Source organism: Phaethon aethereus, assembly GCF_964289735.1.
Source record: "Phaethon aethereus genome assembly, chromosome: 6".
Classification (NCBI taxonomy): domain Eukaryota; kingdom Metazoa; phylum Chordata; class Aves; order Phaethontiformes; family Phaethontidae; genus Phaethon; species Phaethon aethereus.
In genome coordinates, this window is record NC_138580.1 from 38,819,662 (window position 1) to 38,838,807 (window position 19,146).

The 19,146-nt window shown below is 41.9% G+C and overlaps 1 protein-coding gene across 1 annotated transcript in view; it reads right to left on the bottom strand.

Annotated features, from left to right (window-relative positions):
• The window catches only part of ERBB4 (erb-b2 receptor tyrosine kinase 4), a gene marked incomplete at its 5' end in the record, with an annotated part of 635,614 nt that overhangs the window by 264,407 nt on the left and 352,061 nt on the right, over positions 1-19,146 (bottom strand). The gene's annotated exons all lie outside the window — the stretch shown is intronic.

Genomic DNA, 19,146 nt, shown 5'->3' on the forward strand with positions numbered 1-19,146 from the left:
CGTCTTCTGACTTCATATTCAAAATTGGGGAATACCCAACAACTCAACCTTGTGGCTATTTCTGATTACACGGCAATACAAGGTTTCAGCCACTGTAAGAACCCTGAGGAAGAGACAGCCTTTGTCCCCAAACTTATGTGGGCACAGGAAAAAGAAAAGGAAAATCCAAAGAGCAGTATCACCATTTTACTTTAGAGATGGGGAAACATGGTAAAGACAGTGGAGATAACTTACCCAAGTCAGAAGGTCTGTGCCCAGATCTCCCAAGGAAAACCTATTACGCTGCATGACTCCTTTCACTTTCTTATCTACCTATACATACATACATATCATTCAGCATGGGAAAACTCTCCAGAACATGCACATTCATTCACTCTCTGACCTCTCCTTTCCCCAGACTGGCATCTGGAAGCACAGTTTTTCCATGAGGCAACCCAAGACGGCTCTGTAATGACCAGTGTCACGTTTCCTCTATCATGTACCACCAGCAAGGAAGCATCTTCATGGTGGTGTTGCTCACAGAGCTGGGGGTAAGGGGAGGGTGGGAAAAGGGCGGAAGGTGATATCTGGGAGCCAGCAGCTGCGGAGGACTCTGATCAGGCTCTTTTTCTCCCATAACGATAAAGACAACTAACAATTGTGCCTTTTTGTTACCTGAAGTGGTTTCCTTGATGAGCACATCCCTTCAGAAGCCGCTGCAATATTAATTTCCTAAATGATCAAAAAGCTTCTAAACTAAGAAAATGCTGCACACTCAAGGAAAGAGGGGAAGGGTTCAGAGGAATTGGAAATTACTTGTTATTCTTCAAAAACCTGGACCATTCCCTGAATGCTGTTATTTTTAAACAATTTGTGTTTTATGTAAATGGAGGTCCATAAACACTCGCAGAGCTATCAAGGTTGAGTGACTCTGAAAAACTTGTTTTGCCAGAGGCCTAGCAAAAATTTTACTAACAGGTTTCACGAACCTTGTTTGGGCTACTTTAACTGTGGCTATATTACGCGTCTGCCTCAAGCCTACTCCAAGTCTCCAGTAACACAGCAGTTTCTTAACATGTATTTATCATGACCAGGGCAAACGAGCTAATGTGACCAACGGAAAACACATCCAAGACACAGCTTCCACCTCACCTTACCTAAGAGGCCAAAGTCAATGTGTACCACGATAAACACACCAAGGGTTTTGGCACTTATTGTGGAACAGCAACTGCTCACCTGCACAGCACTAGGGGATGGATTTTTTTTTAAAAAACAGGAAAGGTGCTTGAAGGGGAATCTGCTGAACTTGGTTAGTTCTGTCCGCTCAGGACCAAGATGGGCTTCTCTGGCAGTTCCACCTCTTCAAATCAAGTTTACAGCTCTGTCCCTTTTTTCTTTTCCTCCAGACCTCCACAGAGATTTTGCTCACTTAGGTTTATTCTTACCTGGTGTGCTCTTTTAGGTCCATTTTCAGCTCACCAGGTCTGTAGATCTTGCTCCGCCGCCCATACCTGACTCTGCTTTACCTGTGGATTCCTACTTGCTAACCCAGAGGAGTGCCGCCAGGATGCCGTGCTCGGTATGCTCAAGGCAGTGTGGGGCACACACGCTCTGTGCTGACTTTTCTGCTCACAGAGCACAGTAAGTGCAGTGCACATTCAGGTCAGGCTTTTCCAAAGTGGAATCATACACATTGCTCTAGTTGTTATTAATATTTCATTAATTTCCCAGCTACAGTAGTTTTCCCTTGAGAGATCATTAATAAAATACTACCTAATCAGCAAGATAACAGGCAAAGTGACCAAACTACAAAACAAGTTTAATTACCTTGGTGTTATACCTTTGCAAGCGCCAGCTCTAACTTAAAGAATTGTATAAACTAAAGCTTTGATGATGATGATGATGATGACGTCTATTGCTTCCTATGTCTTGTCGTTTCAATTACTTCACTGATTTTCCCCCTCTTCCTTTATTTTGTTTGGAAGAAGAATGAAAGTGGCTGTTGATGTTAATGGAGGGTTGTTGGGAGGATTTGAGCAAAACTTCCCCAGCACAAATCACCGACAGCAGAGCCACCTCACCAATATGCCAACCTCACAGTGAATTCAACGCTGCCCAAAGCAGTAACTCTTTCAGAGATAAAGAAAAAGATGAGATTGCTCAATTAGCTGAATCCTATTTCTTCTGAGGTTAAAATATAAATTTTGCCAGTAGCTAGTATCTGAGATTTTAAAGTAACCCAAACAAGAAAAGAAGCAAATAGCCTTTTTGAGGTCTGCTCACAGCAATGACATGGCAACTAACCAATTAATGAGCGTGAGCTACACAAAAGACAATGAAGGGAATGAAACAGCACAGAGGAGAAAGACACTTAATGTTTACTTAAAAACATTAATCAAATGTTTAATGTCGAAATCTGCAGGAGATGCATGCTCCTCCTGACAGGCTTTGGACTGCGGCATATATGAACACTCTTCATGAAAACAGAGCTGTTCACGTGAATCCAATCAAGCATGTACAGAAATGCTTGAACCCCCTCCCATTTCTTCATCTGCAGATGATTTCCCCAAGTCTCTTCCCCAGACTGCTCTCTTCTCCATCTGTGAACAAAAACTTATTTCATACAAAAGTAATTCCCTGACTTGTATTATTTCTATGGCTCTCCCGTGGATGTTTTCATGTCTTTTTTTTTTTTGAGCTCCATCTACTTTGGAATACCCCAAATTGTATGGGCCTTTGTCCAAAAATAAACTATGCACTACCTGCATTTAAAAATTAATTCAGACGACAGTGATTTCAAATTAGATCTATTAATCACTACAGAAAACATGATAACACTTTGTTCTCCTTAAGATCCATTAAATCCTCACAATGCAAAATATCATCGGTATAAAAAAGATAATCAAAATTTGGCCCATAATGTTTCTAGAGCCAATTCCTCTTTTGAGAAAATAAGCAAGGGAAATACATCTCACACTTTTACACTGATCACTTTTAAACTTAAAGTAGGAGCTTTTGTAAGTATACATAAAAGTACATGCCATGTGCATGTGTGTGCATGTGCACACCTGGTTGTATATAAGATTTATTTTACAGAAAGTTCTATTGAAACTACAACAGAAATAAATGTGTAATGTTGAGATCAATTCAAGCCTGCCTTAATTCTTTACTGAAAAAAAAAAAAAAGGAAAAGGGGAAAAAAGTGCATACACAGACATGTATCTCTTGCTCTTAAAATTTCTTTCTGTTGAAAGTGCCCTCAGTTTCAGTCTGGAATTAATTTACTGCACAGTAAGCCCCACCAAACTTTTTAAGCCTAGCAAAGGAAAAATGAAGTAGATTTGTTACACAGAGAAGAAGCTGAAAGGTAAGCACTTCTTCTGCCAAGATAGAAAGCAAGTCAATAACTGATTCTTTGATGGTTCACTAAAAAAGCTGAACCTTTAGTGACAGAATGGTGAAACCATTTTGAAAATGTACAGATTTAAAAGAGACAGCTAGAACAAAGAACAATAAGAGACTGACACATGAAATAAAGAAATAATTGCCATAATCTTCTCTAACGCTTAGTATGACTTTGATCATCTTCAATAACTCTTGTGATGCACAGCAAAATTAGATCCAAAACAAATTTGCATACAGGAACTTTTTTACAGTGCTCAAGATGCATTTCTTGAGAAAAAACAATTTAAACAAGATGGCAGACAAACATGGCACTAACCAAGCACAGAGAGTCACCATCAAGTAATTCTCTTTTCCCTTTTGACAAAATTGCATTAAACCTTTGCCTATCCAAAAGAAAACACTAACTACGGGGCTGCAAAGTGCTGAACCCCACCTGGACAACCAACAGTCTACCACACATTAAAACCTATTAAGATGGTTCAGTGAACAACTTTAATAATGCCAAAGCTGTCAAAGCATGAAGAAGCAGGGCTCTGCAGAGGGGGCTGCAGGAAGCCAGGCTCTCAACATGGGAGCCCAACGCAGGCTCTCTGGTCAAGGCTTTGGCCGAAATGGCTCATGAGGAGGTGCTGTGTCTGGCACTAGTAGGACCCTGGAGCATTGTGTCCAGTTTTGGTGACAAAACCGGAATAAAGATGAACTGAATAAGGTTCAGGAATGAGCCATAATGATTAGAAATCATGATTTATAGTGGAAGGCTTCTGAATCTGCATCTATTTTGTTTTCTGAAATAGAGATAAGCCAGTGCTGACCTTATCATAATCTGCACATACCAACACAGGGAACAGACACTGGATAGGAAAAGGCTCTTCACTCTAGTAGACAAATATTCTGTACATGACAAGTAATGCTACAGGAATTCAGGCAAGAAATACTGCATGTGTTCTGAATGGGAACAGTTACCAGCCAGGCCAGCAAGTGGCCAGAGCTGAGGCAAAGCTTCACAGAAGTCTACCTTCAAAAGGCAGATGGGCCACTGCCAGTACATACTGATCAATGGACATTTTCTGGGCTGTTTCATGCAGGAGATGTAATTGCATAATCACATACCCTTTTCGGGCTTCATAATGAGATGATCTTTGGAAACCGTGGGGTCAAATGAGGCTTAGTCCCCTAAGAGATTGAACATTTGAAATAAAATATGCAAATACTAACATGGAAGTCTACGAGCCTACTCCTAGAGGCAAACTCTTTGCTAGATTGTGCTCATACCTTGCAGGACTCGCTGAGGCTAGCACTCATACATCCCCACGCTCTATGAGTACTATTTTCAGCAGGGAACTACCGAGACTTTCAGCAATGACTTCAGTGAAGCAAAATCCTGCCAGTACACTGCCAACGCTGACTGGTTTAGATCATCCTGCCCTACGCGCATGAACATTCATTTGTTTCATAGCACTTTTACTGTGTAACATGCCCTAAAACATTGCCTTGGGGAGCCTGAAAAAATATTAAAGTGATTACATAGTAATTTACACAAATTGCTATGTTAATTTCAAAATTACTTAATTCTATAAAATGCATGCAGTTTTTAGTGTCCTGTTCTGAGTCGGCTCTTGAAACAGTCCTTCAGAGGTGTGAACAAGCAAAGGGTTGGAAAAACCCTGCAAGCACAGTCTCTCGTACAATGTCGCAGAAGCACAAAGGGAAGGAAATGCTCATCTTCTAAGAGGCCCGAAGCATTTCCAGAGGACAGGAAGCTGTAGCTGCTCATTAAGGTCCACTGGTACAATTTTTTAAATTAAGAGCAACACTGAGGGATGCTGGGAGCAGAAGCGCATGGGGCTTGGAGACTTGTCTGCTGTAGTCACACAACAACCACCACAAAGAGGTGGCACGGGTGGCCACCTACTTCTCTAACAGGAGAAATTTCTTCTTCTGCACCTCTTCCCATTAACTTCCTAACTCCTCTGGAACTTTAAAAAAAAAACAAACCCTCCCTCTAAATTCACCATTTGCTAACTTGGACTCAAAGTCAGTGAATAACAACAGCTTTTACCTCTACTATCCTCAAACCAGGTCTCATAGCCAACTCCACAATAGGTACCCCAGGAGCAGGCGTGTAGGAAACATGTTAATATAAAGCAATGAGATCTACCTGTACAAAATTTGTTGCCATTTCTGATGTGAAATATTTCCCATTTAGATATCATAATTCCCACTCCCTGGAGGTCCTTTCAAAGGTTCCTCCTGGTTTCAGACAGTTTCGCTGTCAGCCATTACTCATCCAAAGGTGCCCTGTTCCAGGTCAGCAGTGAAGTGGGATGGAAAGAGGATGGGAGTCCTTGCTGCAGTGCAGAGGAGCCAGGGAAGTCCCAGGGCAATGTCACTCACTCAGAGAGAAGGGGAAACATTTGCCTACTTTCAGTGAAGGAGGAGGAATGAATGAGGATCCCCCAGTCTGCTGCAATCCTGAAAGGTTGGTCTTAATCACTGGGAGGGGCTCCACACCCAGCAGCTAAAGATCAGTGGACATAGGATTCCCTTTGGCCTGAATTTCTATGAAGTCCAAATTCTGACTAACAGTGGCCAAATGATAAACTCACCCATTTAAGATTACTCTAGTCATGACTGCCTGCCTTGATGGAAAAGACCTCAAAGAACGTAAGAAGCATCTACATGCCTTGAATTAATCAGTTAAGAATAGAGGTTTTATTGAGCAGCACATTAAAGCAGATGGGCACAGCAGAATAAGCTTCCAGCCTTAATTAGTAAGGAAAACAGTGACCTGCTTTCAATGTGAAAAATATACACAGTAATAATTTACAGGACACAGCGCATACCATGGCCTAAGTAAACTCTAGGTCTGGCTGACTGTGAACCACCAGTACAGTATGTCTTGCTAATGCTCAGACTATGTTTTTAATATGCTAAATGTATCCCTAAAAGGATATTAAAAGCCTTATATTAGCATATTTTGGATGATCTTTGAATATATGATCAGCACAAGACAGGCAGAGACTCGCTATCATGGCCTAATTAAAAACAAATAGTGTAGCATATTGACCTAACAAAAGTAATTTCTTCATCTCAACTTACTTCTGTTCTTTTTAGTCCTTTGGCTGGAGCCAACAAATAAAGTCAAACTGAACTCCCTTTAATAGCTGACAGCTTCGGTGTGCTAGTTTTTCACCTCAACCAATCTTCATTATTTTGCTAAAACTTTTTTTTGTGTAAACAGAATATATCATGACTTCCAGTGGGAACAATACTTTGCCAACTTATCAGATACCTTCTAGTGCCTGCAGCACTCGGGAATGAGGAGGTCTTCCTCAGCCAAGGATCAATACTCAATCTATCCCCAAAAGAGGCATAATAGATCTCGTCCAAAGTATCTATGTATCATTATAAATAGAAATCAAATTAAATATGGCTGTCAAAAGCAATTCACCCCAACTTATCTAGATGCAATTACTCCAGCCAATGCAAATAAGGATGGTTAGGGTGACCAAGCACAATTTTGTACTTGCACAACTCCCTCAACGTCATATCTGCTCAATCTACTAATCCACACAGTAGGAAAACCCCACAAAACTTTTGTGTGCATCCCATTTCCTCGCTACAGCGACAAAGGGAACTGCAGGGAAGCCACACAGAAGAACCACTGGTGTGTCTTCCCATTTTTTCCATATGCGCAAAAGGATGAAGTGAGGCCCATCTCCCAAGCGTCAGCTTAGCCTTAGCTCTACCACATTGTCCCTAGCCACAGATACACAGCTTACATGGGGAAACATCCCTTCACAGCAACAAGATGGGTGGTAAAATGAGGTCCCTCATTTGCCATGGTGACATTCCCCTTCTCTCCTCAACTTTCCTCCCTCCCCAAACTACTCTTTTTATTAAATTGTAAAACAGGAAAGGTGAGAAAAGTAAATCATTATCTAATTTATAGCTTTCTGCTAACACAGTCAGAATTTTTAACTACTTCCTCTCCAATACTCTTTTCCTGTACTTTTTCAACATGCAGCCAGCCACTTGCATCTTCATTACACACCTGTGGAGCAGGGGTTTAAATCTCTGCCCTTAATAGAACAGTGACAGGGTTGTGTATTTTGTTTTTCTTAAACAGGCTCTTGTTGCAGAAGTGTATTAAGTTTCATAGATGTTTTATCAGTCCCTGGCACTTTCTGTAACTTTGTTTTCAGGTCCAGCTAATTTAAAACTCAGTCTTTTCACTTGTATTAAGCATCTAGGGATTTAAGAAACACTGGAATGAATGCTGACAGGCAACATGAAGGAAAAACATGCTGTCACAAACTCATTATTAAATTACGACTGTATACATGTGTGTTCGGCTAACCAAAAGCAAGTCACCAGTTTTTGCTAAGTGACTTTCTTGCCTCCCTGCTAAGAACAGTGCAGCTAAAAGCTAATGTGTACCATGATCCATGTAATTCAGGTCTGGCTGTATCTGCTAAACTGCTCACAAGGTATTGTGACTTTGGTGTTGCAAATTAAGCTTTCAGGGATATTCTAAAACCAAATCCCAGGTTTCTCACATGTCGGACCTGGCTAAGAATGAACTGTTCTCTTCACAGTTCAGAACTATCAGACACAGAAATCACAGCCAGCTATAATCTTCAACCCCTGGCAGAGAAAAACACATTTTCAGTTCCTGCTAAAAGTACTACTTCTTGCCAGTATGCCAGAAATGTCTCTGGCAACTGACAACGTCTTGCATACACCGAGTTGTTTTCTATTCTATTTTAAAATAAAAATTTGCCAGCTTCCTATGTCTGAGCCTTAAAGGGCTCAAGCCTGCTCAAGTAAGGCCAAATGTACATTGGATTCAATGAGTCAAGAGAGCTCCTCTAACATTTAGATTCATATTCTACCTGGGGACCTATGTATGGGTACCTTAGCTTTTTGTAGTTTCAAGCCTGAAAACCTAATCAAACTCCCTGCGTGCTGAATGAACAAACACACCCTACAGTTCTACTGCACTGCCTTACACTCAAGCACCTTCCCATACTTAACATGGTTTTACAAAGGCAGCTGATGCCACTTTCAGCCTCAAAAACATACCCAATCCAGCCTTGCATGCATATATATATATATATGTCTCTGGCTTGCTTAAAATTAGAGGTCGAGAGCTCAACTGCCTGGCCATACTGGGATACTGATACAGAGATACTGAAGACAAGAAGTCTGGCTCTTCCCACTGTGGTACGCAGCTATCGCAAGCAGCGAGCAGATGCATCTCCCATCACAGGCAGTGACCAAGGGAACCAGGCGTTTGCTGACCTTAAGCATTTTCCAGAGTCTATTTTTGATATTTGTACGTAATGTAGCAGAACTTGATACACAATATAAAGAATAACCCAATACGTGTGATGAGGAATAGGAAAGGCAGATGCATTATCTGCAAACGTCATCAAACCCCCAAAGAATGAACTGCTTTGAAGCAGGTGAGAAAGCTGGGGAAGTCTTACAGTTGTGCAGGTATTTTCCCCTCTCCCTGACACAAGTTTGGCTTGGCTAGTTTGAATTTAACAGGACCTGTCAATGAAGTACGAAACTGCTGTTCGCACTAGAACTGCCTGATACGTGATTGGGCGTAACATGTCACAAGCGATAAGATGCCGACGCAAACTATGAACAAGACGCACACTCCATGATGGCAGGGATGCCCACGCAGCACGACCACGCTGGCTTCGCTCCGGTTGGCCTTGGGGGAACTCCCCCTCCTGATGTCAGCACAGCCCTTTGCTCCTGGGAGAGCATGTTTTTGTGTGCCATCCCTTCCCCGAGCCGCTGTGGTTCAGCCTGCACTCCAGACGGTGCTGCTCTCGTCCGCGGCTTCCGCTCCGGCAGGGCCCCAGGGTCACCAACCTGACCAGCCAGCAGCCACAAGTGTCCTTGGGCTGAAAGTGATCTCAAAAACGAAATGCCTGTGACGAGTGGGAATTCCTGAAAAAGGGCCTTCTCTTTGCTTAGTGCTCTTGTTAAGTGGCATCTATTTCTGGGCAAACACTGAAGACAGTTGTTGTCACATTTAAAAATAGCCCTGGCAGAAGGCTTAACCTTTCCCTGACCAGCAGCAAATTGTAATTGCTATTCCTAGATCAAAAAGACAATTATTTAGCAGATCCTGTAAAGGTATGAAGGGATCAGGAACATCTCCACATGAGATTCTTTCAGGAATTCCTCACCCCACCTAACCCCGAGTCTGCACCCAAATAACTATCCCAGCATCCGAGTCCTAGAATCAAAACCCCAACTTATCACAACGCCATAGCGACACTGATTGCTGTAGTCCACTACTCACACTTCAAGTATTTATAAACCTACAAGAACAGCAGGAAAACATTCTTGTCTTTGAAGCCCACAGGAACTTCCATTCACCCGCTATTTTACTTTGCAGCTCATTTAAGCTGTGGCTTTAACACCAACCATTTGTTTTGTAATCCCCGTTTACAATCAAAAGGCTTTATCTGTCTCTAATGCTTAGTGGAGCTGCACCACAGCATATTTAGCAAGGGCAGGATCCTGACTAATGACTTACACAGGTATACAAGTAGTGTCTTTCACTAGATATTTAAGAAATTAGGAAAAGTTTTCAACCGTTCAACAAGCCCCTCTCCTATTGAAATTTAAATGATCATACAGTCTTATGAAACTCTATCTCCAATCATTTAAAAACTTATCCAAGTTATACTAGTCATTGTCCTGAAAAATTTTACTTCCGAGCTCAGTGTCAAGCACTTGGATCACATTTACAGCCGGGCTGCACACTGTGTACGGTTACATACACAAGTGTATTGGTGCAAGGTGGGAACTGAAAGGAAGCATCTCCCAGCCCTACGCTCTTGAAATTCCTGTTAGACTCCCATGATGCTGCTTGACCAAACAGTTAAACCCAACCGTCTTCAGCTTGTTTTGAGCAACTCGAGCTTGTGTCTGCAAGCCAACGCTCCATCTTCTCTGCTCTTCTGGCTCTTCACATTAAGTATAATGGAACTGTACGCTGAGGGGCTATTTAAAATACCTTTCCAGGAATAGTCTCAAATAAATGCTTCCCTTCCTATGATCAGATTTTAGAAAGGCCTTTTTGAACTACAGGCTTTAGAAGCTTAGTACTGCCTAACGCTAAGGCAGGCACAGCTTCATTGCATGTGGGTGGCTGGCAGGGACATAGCATGGGTGCCAAACACATTCCCAGACGCAACCCACCCATCAGCTCCCACCCCAGCCCTGCATGGCACTCAGAAACCAGAGGAAAGCTGCTTCCTCACAAGACAAATTATTAAAAAACTAGCAGCAATACTTTCAACAAAAGGCAATGGGGACACCAGCTAGCTGCAGGGCACTCTAGCTTTGGAAACTCCAGGTATACGCCCTTTCTGAGCATGACTTTATTTTGCATTAGAGCCTTCACATTTCACATACCTATGGCTTTCAGAAACAACATATACAGAAAAAGGGAAATACTGAATGTAAAACATGTATGCTTTTAATACATATATAAGGTTTTTAATTTAAGTATGATCAGTAAGACAAAAACTTTAAAGCAAAACCTGTGGCTTTAGGCTGTGTGTATAGGCACATATGCACAAACCTGTCTTCTGGGCAAATGTTAATCTTATTTGATTCATGCTGTAATAATGTGGAATTTTCATAAAGCAAATCACTAAAGGATCTGATGTTGTAAAAGGAAATTCTTTATTTTAATTTTAAATCATTCTTTTCTCATGGGAAATGTAAAACAATTTATGAAATTAAAATATGTAATAGACTAATGATGAAAGGTCTCATCCAAAGGTAACGGAAAAAGTCAATTCATTTCATTTTGGTTTGGATTTACCTCAGACATGTCACTCCGTTTCAGGACTAACTTCCTTGCCACGAACAAAGAAACAGAGGGCAAGGAGTGTGCAGAGGGCAGCAGGCAGGGCAGCGCTCATGCAACCAGCCCAGCCCATTCCTACCGGAAGGAGGTTCAGACCGGATTTGGACCATCATAGGCAAGACTTGCTGGCAAGCGAGCAAGCTCCTGACACAAAAACTGACCCAGCTCAAACTGGTTTCTCTAAAGAAAAGCAACTGTAAGCACAGCAACCTGTAATGTAATGAGCTCATATATATGCCAGGACACTAACTATGGGACCTTACAGTCCCAAAGACTGTAGGAATGTAAAGAACTCTATACAAAGCAGAGAGAAGTTTAAGGTAATACATGCAAGGAATCTTGAAAGCAAGAAAGTCCTTTGAACACATGAATGCTGTGGGCAACCAGACACAGCTTTACTACGCTCAACACAGAAACGCTCTAGAAGTGTATCTGTCTGAAGACAGTATCAGACGAAAATCACATCTCTGGCCACAAAATGCCTCTTCCATTCTTAATATCCATGCAATGCCAGGCCAGAAACATGCAAGAAGTTGCTTTATACTGATTCAAAGGAAGTTTAAAAGTAAGCTCCTCTAAACATGAATTCTCTAATCAGTTAACGATAATGAAATACTGGTGTGGGGCTCAGCTACCCATTCCCTGCCCTGGAAACGCTATCAAAGCACTACCACTACCTTCCTCCTGGAAACAGGCAGGACAAACATGCCACTCCAGGAGCTCACGAGCAGACAGGAGTGAGAAACTGCCTTTTCAGAGCAGAAGAGAAATGAGAAAGGCATCTTTCTGCTAACAGTAAGGACAGTGCTACAGGCATCTGAAGTTGCAACACAAGCCAGAGACTTTACTTCTTCTCTGCGACTTCAGTGCTATTCTGGGACGGAGCATATTGCTCAGCAATAGTGCCGGTGACACACAGGAAATAATTTCCATGGCAGTAATCTGAGCAGACTATTTGAGTAGGGATGCTACCCTCTTTTGAAGATAAATCCATACTCTGTGATACCAGCATTAAAATATATTAGGCAGGCTGTAGGACAGCATTGGATTAAACTAGTTTTGAGCCATTCATGAATTTGTAATCCATTTGATAGGGACGTATTTATTTTCTCCACATTCCTTTGGTAATTGAAGAAGGTTATGCATACCGCTGCATATTTTGGAGAAAACTCTCATACTTGGGTGCCACTGAATGTGCTTGTAGGAATAAGCATGGCAATATGAATTCAGGAGTACCATAAAGGAAACATCACTGTCGTTAAATACTTGCCCTACAGAAGGGTGGTGAGGGCCCACATGAGGCTGGTACCCCGCTTTGTCTTAGGTACCTCACAGGAAACTTGCTTTTAGTAACTTGCAGGCTAAATTTACTCTACTGGCTGAACAAGGATGGACAGCATACGGTACAATAAAGAGGTGCAACTTGCCAAAGGCCGTACAGGAATGGGGTTCCTGTACCCACAACAGCAGCCACGTCTCCGGAGCCTCAGGCCAGTGTCTGCTGTCTGGAAGATGCTCCCCACACTTCTGACTGTAACCCTCTGCACAATTTTTGACTGCAGGCAAGATGAATCATCATAGTACTCTGAAGTGGCTATGAGCATATATGCAGGCTTATTGAGCCATAAATCTGGGAACCAATGTGTTCAGGTGATTTCCAAGTTCACCTAAGTTTTATGAAACCTATTTTTTAGCCAAACAACTGGAAATGAGCAGTGCCTGGTGACATTTTATTACATTTTCCCTTATTATGCCTTAGTGGTAAATTGTTCTCGCCAATCAGTGTTGCAGTATCAGAGAGACTGTTAAAGACAGTTGCCTGAAGAAACTAGAGATAAAAGATTTGACTCTCTGTCTCTATGAAAAGGGCTCCTTTTAATTTTTCAGTGCAGCTTAGAGTCCTGATTAAAATAATAAACCAATACAACAATCAATTAAGAGAGTACAGAAGCAGGTATGCCAGTCAAAACTAGCAGCCATACTATAGGAATAAATCAAAGTAACAGCACCACTGAGAAAGGAGCAGTTTACCCTGAATGTTACACCAAGTATTCTTGAAATCAATGTTTTACAGTGATGCTCTTAAGCATACTTTCACCATACTAATGAGGAAGAAAAGACCATCAAGGATTTTTATTTTCCAATTACATTCAATAACAACATGAGTACAATTAACCCTATATCGTAGAAGAGTATCCGCCCATGGAAACACCCATGTTTAATATGGTGCTATTAATGAACAGCACCCTCCTAAAGTTTTCAAAGACTGATGAAAAAACCAGATTAAAATAAAGCATGTTTATATGTCCTACCCATACATTTTAGTTAATAGTGTTGTAAACATAATTGCCCAAGAGCCAGTCAGTGGAATACGCATTTTATTTCCATTTCTAAGAGAGATTACCACAGGGTCACCCCACTTTGCCACTTGTGACTTCTGCAGTCCCGCTTAATGAATGCCAGAAACCTATTGCCGTGTCCTCCTTCTCTCTCATACATTACTTATGAGTTGGCAAGCCCTGTTAACCATTTGGAAACAGGCCTATCGTGAGGTTAGCGGCTCATTAAAGGCTGTTCCTCAGAGCTAATAAACTCACATTAGCTGAATTCTACATGGCAAGTGACTGGCAAAGCTCAGACCTCCCTGTTGCATTCCCTGGCCATCACACAGCATGGTACACTACAGTAATTAACATGAAAATGCATGCTAATTCTGTTGATATTTGATATAGAGCAGCGTTGCCTCAAAGTGGTTGTCAAAACCATGTTCGCTGATAATAAACAGTTCCTATGCAAGTGAATGTGGCAGCCTCCAGCCTTGGTGTTTATCATATTACAGCGTTATGGGCTCTCAACTCTGAATATTCATGGTGGGAAATTAAGCCGTAATTTTTGGATGCTAACAGTAGTCGGTATTTCATGTCATTGGGTTTTGGTGGTGCTTTAGGTTGTGTAAGAAATAAAAAGCTAGACACATGATCCATTTTTAAAGTAGCAACTGAAAGGCAGCCTCCTAAAAGGTCACATTTAGGCGTCAAAATAAGACACAAACCAACTGCATACTCATAGGGGTTAGAAAGAAACAAAACACTGGAGGCCCTAATTCTGCAAATGTTTATACACATGCTTCTCTAAATATTTGGGAAATTACTATTTTAGTGTCAGTGCCTTGCCTTCAGCACTTAGTTTTCTAAACTCTAGGCCCACAGTCTGCTGAAATACTCCTAAGCAAATCACAAGAGTATGCTAATTACTCTGGGGATGGGCCTATGCCCTGCTTACGAATCAAAGGGTCCACCTTGCTCCAGCCTGTGTTTGTTAAATGCTCCAAAAAGATTCATTCATTGTTTTCAACAAACTGTGAGCTGGATAAGCAGATTTGATGCCTGAAACATCCATTTGGGAAAGAGTCACCAGGGAGAAAGACGGAGAGCTGCAGATCTTCACAGAAGATCAGGGGAGGAGTGTTCCCAGAAGGGCTTTCCCACCTCTCTTAAGACATTTGACAGATCAAAATCAGTGAGCAGCTGGTAACTATCCTACACCTTCTAAACACACGCCGTTCATGCACATACAACAAGGTTTCACCTATTTGACTTGGTGTCAGTCACCAGATGACAGCAGAAGTGGCACAGCAACAGGAAAGCAGCATAGACCTTGAAAAGCTTGAAAGAAGACTCAAGAAAGGCACAAAGTTTGCCATCCATTTTTATGTGCCTCCAACAGTTCACTGACCTTCTTATACACTCTTCTTCCACTGGGCCCTGAAAGGAGCTAAAATATCATTCCTTACAAACAGCAAAACAGTTATTAAAATTAGGAAACAGAAGCTTGTGATGAAGCAGGCTCTCTTGGAAGCCTGTCCTATCCCATCTTGTTCCTCTCCCTGGTCCTCAATACCTAGTCCTGTACACAGTGTTGCTTTACAGAGCTTGTTGCTCTGCTATTACACCAGAGCAATGAGTCTGCGCCTTTCAGGTGCTACGCCATTTTTAATTGTGATAAGGGAGTCTTTTCTGGCATTCTTGTGTTGCTAAGGAATGTATGGTATCTATCCCAGACTGCAGTTTCTCACAGCAAACATATATTCCTTCGGACGAACACGTTAATTAAAATGTCATTATGACATTTCTTTCTGCATGAGATCACGGTTTTGTTTTTAAGAAGAATGCAGCAACAAGGTGGGAGAAATGCAAAAGTGGGCTATGGGAAGGTAAGTGCATTACTGATTACATCTCCACCTGCCTGCAATCCTGCCATACTGCTGAAATGTAAGCACAAGATCCGGCACAAGCAACAGGCTGCAAATAGGACCCTGGGCACTGACCAGCTCCCCCTGTTCCAGCAGAACCGATCCGGATGACTTTAATAAGTTGTTCACGCCTTTCAGCTCTCAGTCACAAGGCTTGGACAGAAGACAGAGATTGATTTAACAGGGAATGAATGTAATGCTCTGCAAGTAGCTTAGACTGCACCAATTAATCAATTATCCAAGTACGTTCCACTTTAAGACATTCATTACTATACTAATCTTTAATCAAGTGCTTGTTCCACACACTATGCGGTTCCTGCGTTTGTGTGAAAAATGATATTCACTTTGCAAAGGAAAAACACCACTTCCAATGCCAAACATGAAAAATCAGAAGCGTGTTGACCGCTGCATAATGTGAACAATCTTGTAAGTAATGGCTTACAGTCTATGCTGGCACTCGCTGTAGCTTTGTTTGATACACCTGTTAAAAATACTTAGTGAAGATTAGTAGCAGAAACTGATCTGAAGAATGTTTTCACCTTTATGTCTCAGCCTGGCACATACAACTGAAACTTCTACAACCAGCTGCTGAATTTCCTAAAGTCAGAAGTGCTTTCAAGTTGTGATTTGTATTTTTGAAAAGGAGGAAGAAAGTTTGAAAACTGTTTGCATCATCTCCAAGTCTTCAGCTGTACCGCTAGCCTCTCTACCCTTCTTCTGGCTCTAGTATAGGGTAACTCCATTCCCAGAGGAGACAGCCCACTCCAGCAAGGCCTGATCCGAAGCCCATATAAGGCTGGAGAACCTCTCCCTTGATTTCAATATGTGTCAGTGTGCATCCGTAACACTCTGCTGTTCATTTTTTGATCCACTTATTCTATAAATTGAGTGATCTTAATGTCATCGCTTCAAGTCTACGAGTCTCTTTGCCCCTATAGGAAATGCATGGTTTTGTTCCAGTATAGGAGAGTTTCTGACAGAAAGCACTCTGAAACCCCATCACCAGCTAGGAGCTGAGGAAGGTCTTTCTGTAAGGCAACCTTCTCATCCCTGTGCCATGAAGGAGTCTGGGTGACAGAAGACCAGGGGGTGGGGTGCCAGAGGAAAGGTGAGATCTCAGATTGAAGGTAGAAGTGGATCAAAAATTATCAGCAATACTGAAAAAACCGGTGTTTGATATGCATGCATACTCCCCTATATAGCCTTTCAACAAGAGCCAGAGGATTTATCCTTCAGGCATGAGAGACGGAACAGCTTAAAATGGTCAGTGACCACAGAAAGGATTAGCACATTATTATCTTTTTAATCCACAACACTTACTTTTTCAGAATTTACTGGAGCTAATACAAAAGTGATTAGTATTCCGCTTTTGCCAAAGAGGTTGTTTATGACTCCATTCCCACACAGGGGCTGTAATAAACAGATAGTGCTGGCTCGAAAGTGGCCAACAACAGAAAGTTTCATCATCTACAATATATTCACAGAAATAGAAATGACTTGTGCACTTCCTAATAAGTACCTGGACCTTCTAAAAGTAAAGCAAAAGTATGTTACATTACCCCATCCTGCAAGCACACAATAAAAGGTGGCGCGGAAAGTCCTTCAGCTTTTTTGCCTTTGCTAGACATGTGCTATTTTTACAAATGTGGGATAACCAGCCCCCAGCATTCCAGGATCTCAGTCAGCCCCCAAGAAGTCATGACTGAAAAATGCCAAGATGTTAAAAATAATCAATGTTATTTTTCATATGTGCATTCTAGCTTCTGAGAATCCAGGATTCATATTTTTCATTTTTGCTCCACATTTGTGATGGCTGGGAACAGATGTATTTGTTTTTAAACGGAAGCTGAAATTATCAGACCATCACAAAATTTGAACACCTAAGGTTTTAAGAAGAATCCTCAAATTGACTTTCTCAAACCTGTCTATGTAATTTAAGATGTTCAATCTCTTTTTCAGAATAGCACAGGAACATGAGACTTCAGGATTGTGTGTCCAACCCTTTCCAAACTGCACTTGTGTTCCTGGAGTGCATACCATTTTAAAAGGTATTTAGATGGCTAACTCCTACTCATTTGAGTTAGACGCTTCTCTATTTTTAAATATGTGGCCCTCACCACCTTTTGAAAACAGGGGGTATTATTTTAGGTCTTTGGCTTTTGAAAGTTGTACTTAAAATGTTGCCACATTAACAAAAAAGTAGAAAACACTGGGAAGCTGAAAGGATGGATAGACGGACACATGCAGAGTAGTAACAAACCAGAAAACTTTCTTCTTCCCATCCTCTTGCTTACACTGATTAAATTTGTTTCTACCTGTGTTTGGAGCAGATTGAGAGAAGCGGAATTTGTTTCTCCAAAACTCTCTAACACTTAACAGGATCAAACTAAACTCCGTAACTGTAACAACTGAATGCTGCCAGTCTTTTATATATTAATAAATTTTTAGCTTTTCAAAGACAGAGACACAGGAATGCCCTTTAGTCTTGCAGATGGCATGAACTTATACAAAGCAAATAGCATAGCTTACCCCTACAAACCCTAGACTGGGATAGCTTTGTCTTGCAGTCAATCCTCTTCAGTCTGTTACAAAACCGACAAGCAATGTGTGCCTTCACACACAGACAACCCAGTCAGGACTCTTACTCTAGTTGGTATTTGAAAACACACCCCAGGCCTTTGTGTATTTGCAATGATGAATACCTCTACCAATCTCTCCAGCATGTAAATGTTCCTTTCTTAAGAAAGTTGCTAAAATCAAAGGTGAAGAAATTTAACTGAGTTCATTCCTCTAGTTCTTCATTCACCTTGAGCCTGAAAGGACAACAGACAAGCTTGAGAGCTTCCTTTTCTTCCGCAGTTTGGACTGCAGATCCAATGTGAATTGCTACAGAACTCTGAAGCGGATTATGATTTCAAAATGTCTTTTCTCATTTAAAAGTTATGTCTGTATTGCAATCACAGTATCTCAAGTAGATGTTCTGGGCTTCCTTCAGACCACTTAGATCTCATACTGCGAGCAATGTGTTTTGGCCTGCAGCCCGAATGTTTACTTAGTATCTGGGGAAGCCTTTATGGCCTCTGCTGGGTTCCCTTGCTCCACTGCCCAGCGCAGCTGAGCCAGGCAGCTATCTGGGCTTTAAATCCCTGGCTTCTGCAGTGCAGACACGCGCTTCAGCACTTGTGCAGACACGGCAGAGCATACAGCCACCTTGCACCATCAGGCACCCACAGAATTGCTAAATTCTTCACACACTGAGGTTGCTACTCTCCCCTTTCACCTGGCCTGGTGCTTTGTCAAGCAGCACCTGTGTTGTGCACTACATGTTTCATGTGTTAGCAAATAGCTTTGTCAACCACACACACTCGTAAACCTCAGTTTGGACAAAACCTGCGTGGTGCTGGACTAACACTTGGCCATTGTGCTGAGAGCACGCTGCCAGCTCACACCAATCTTTCCTCTCTCTCCTGGCCTTGGTGCCGGCAGAGGGTACACAACTCCAAAGGAACTCACTCTCTTGTGCTGGGCAGCTGCCAGTTCGTCCCACTCTGCGGAGCCAGAGCAGCCCAAAGGGCACAGGGAAAGGCTAGAGCTGTCCCTG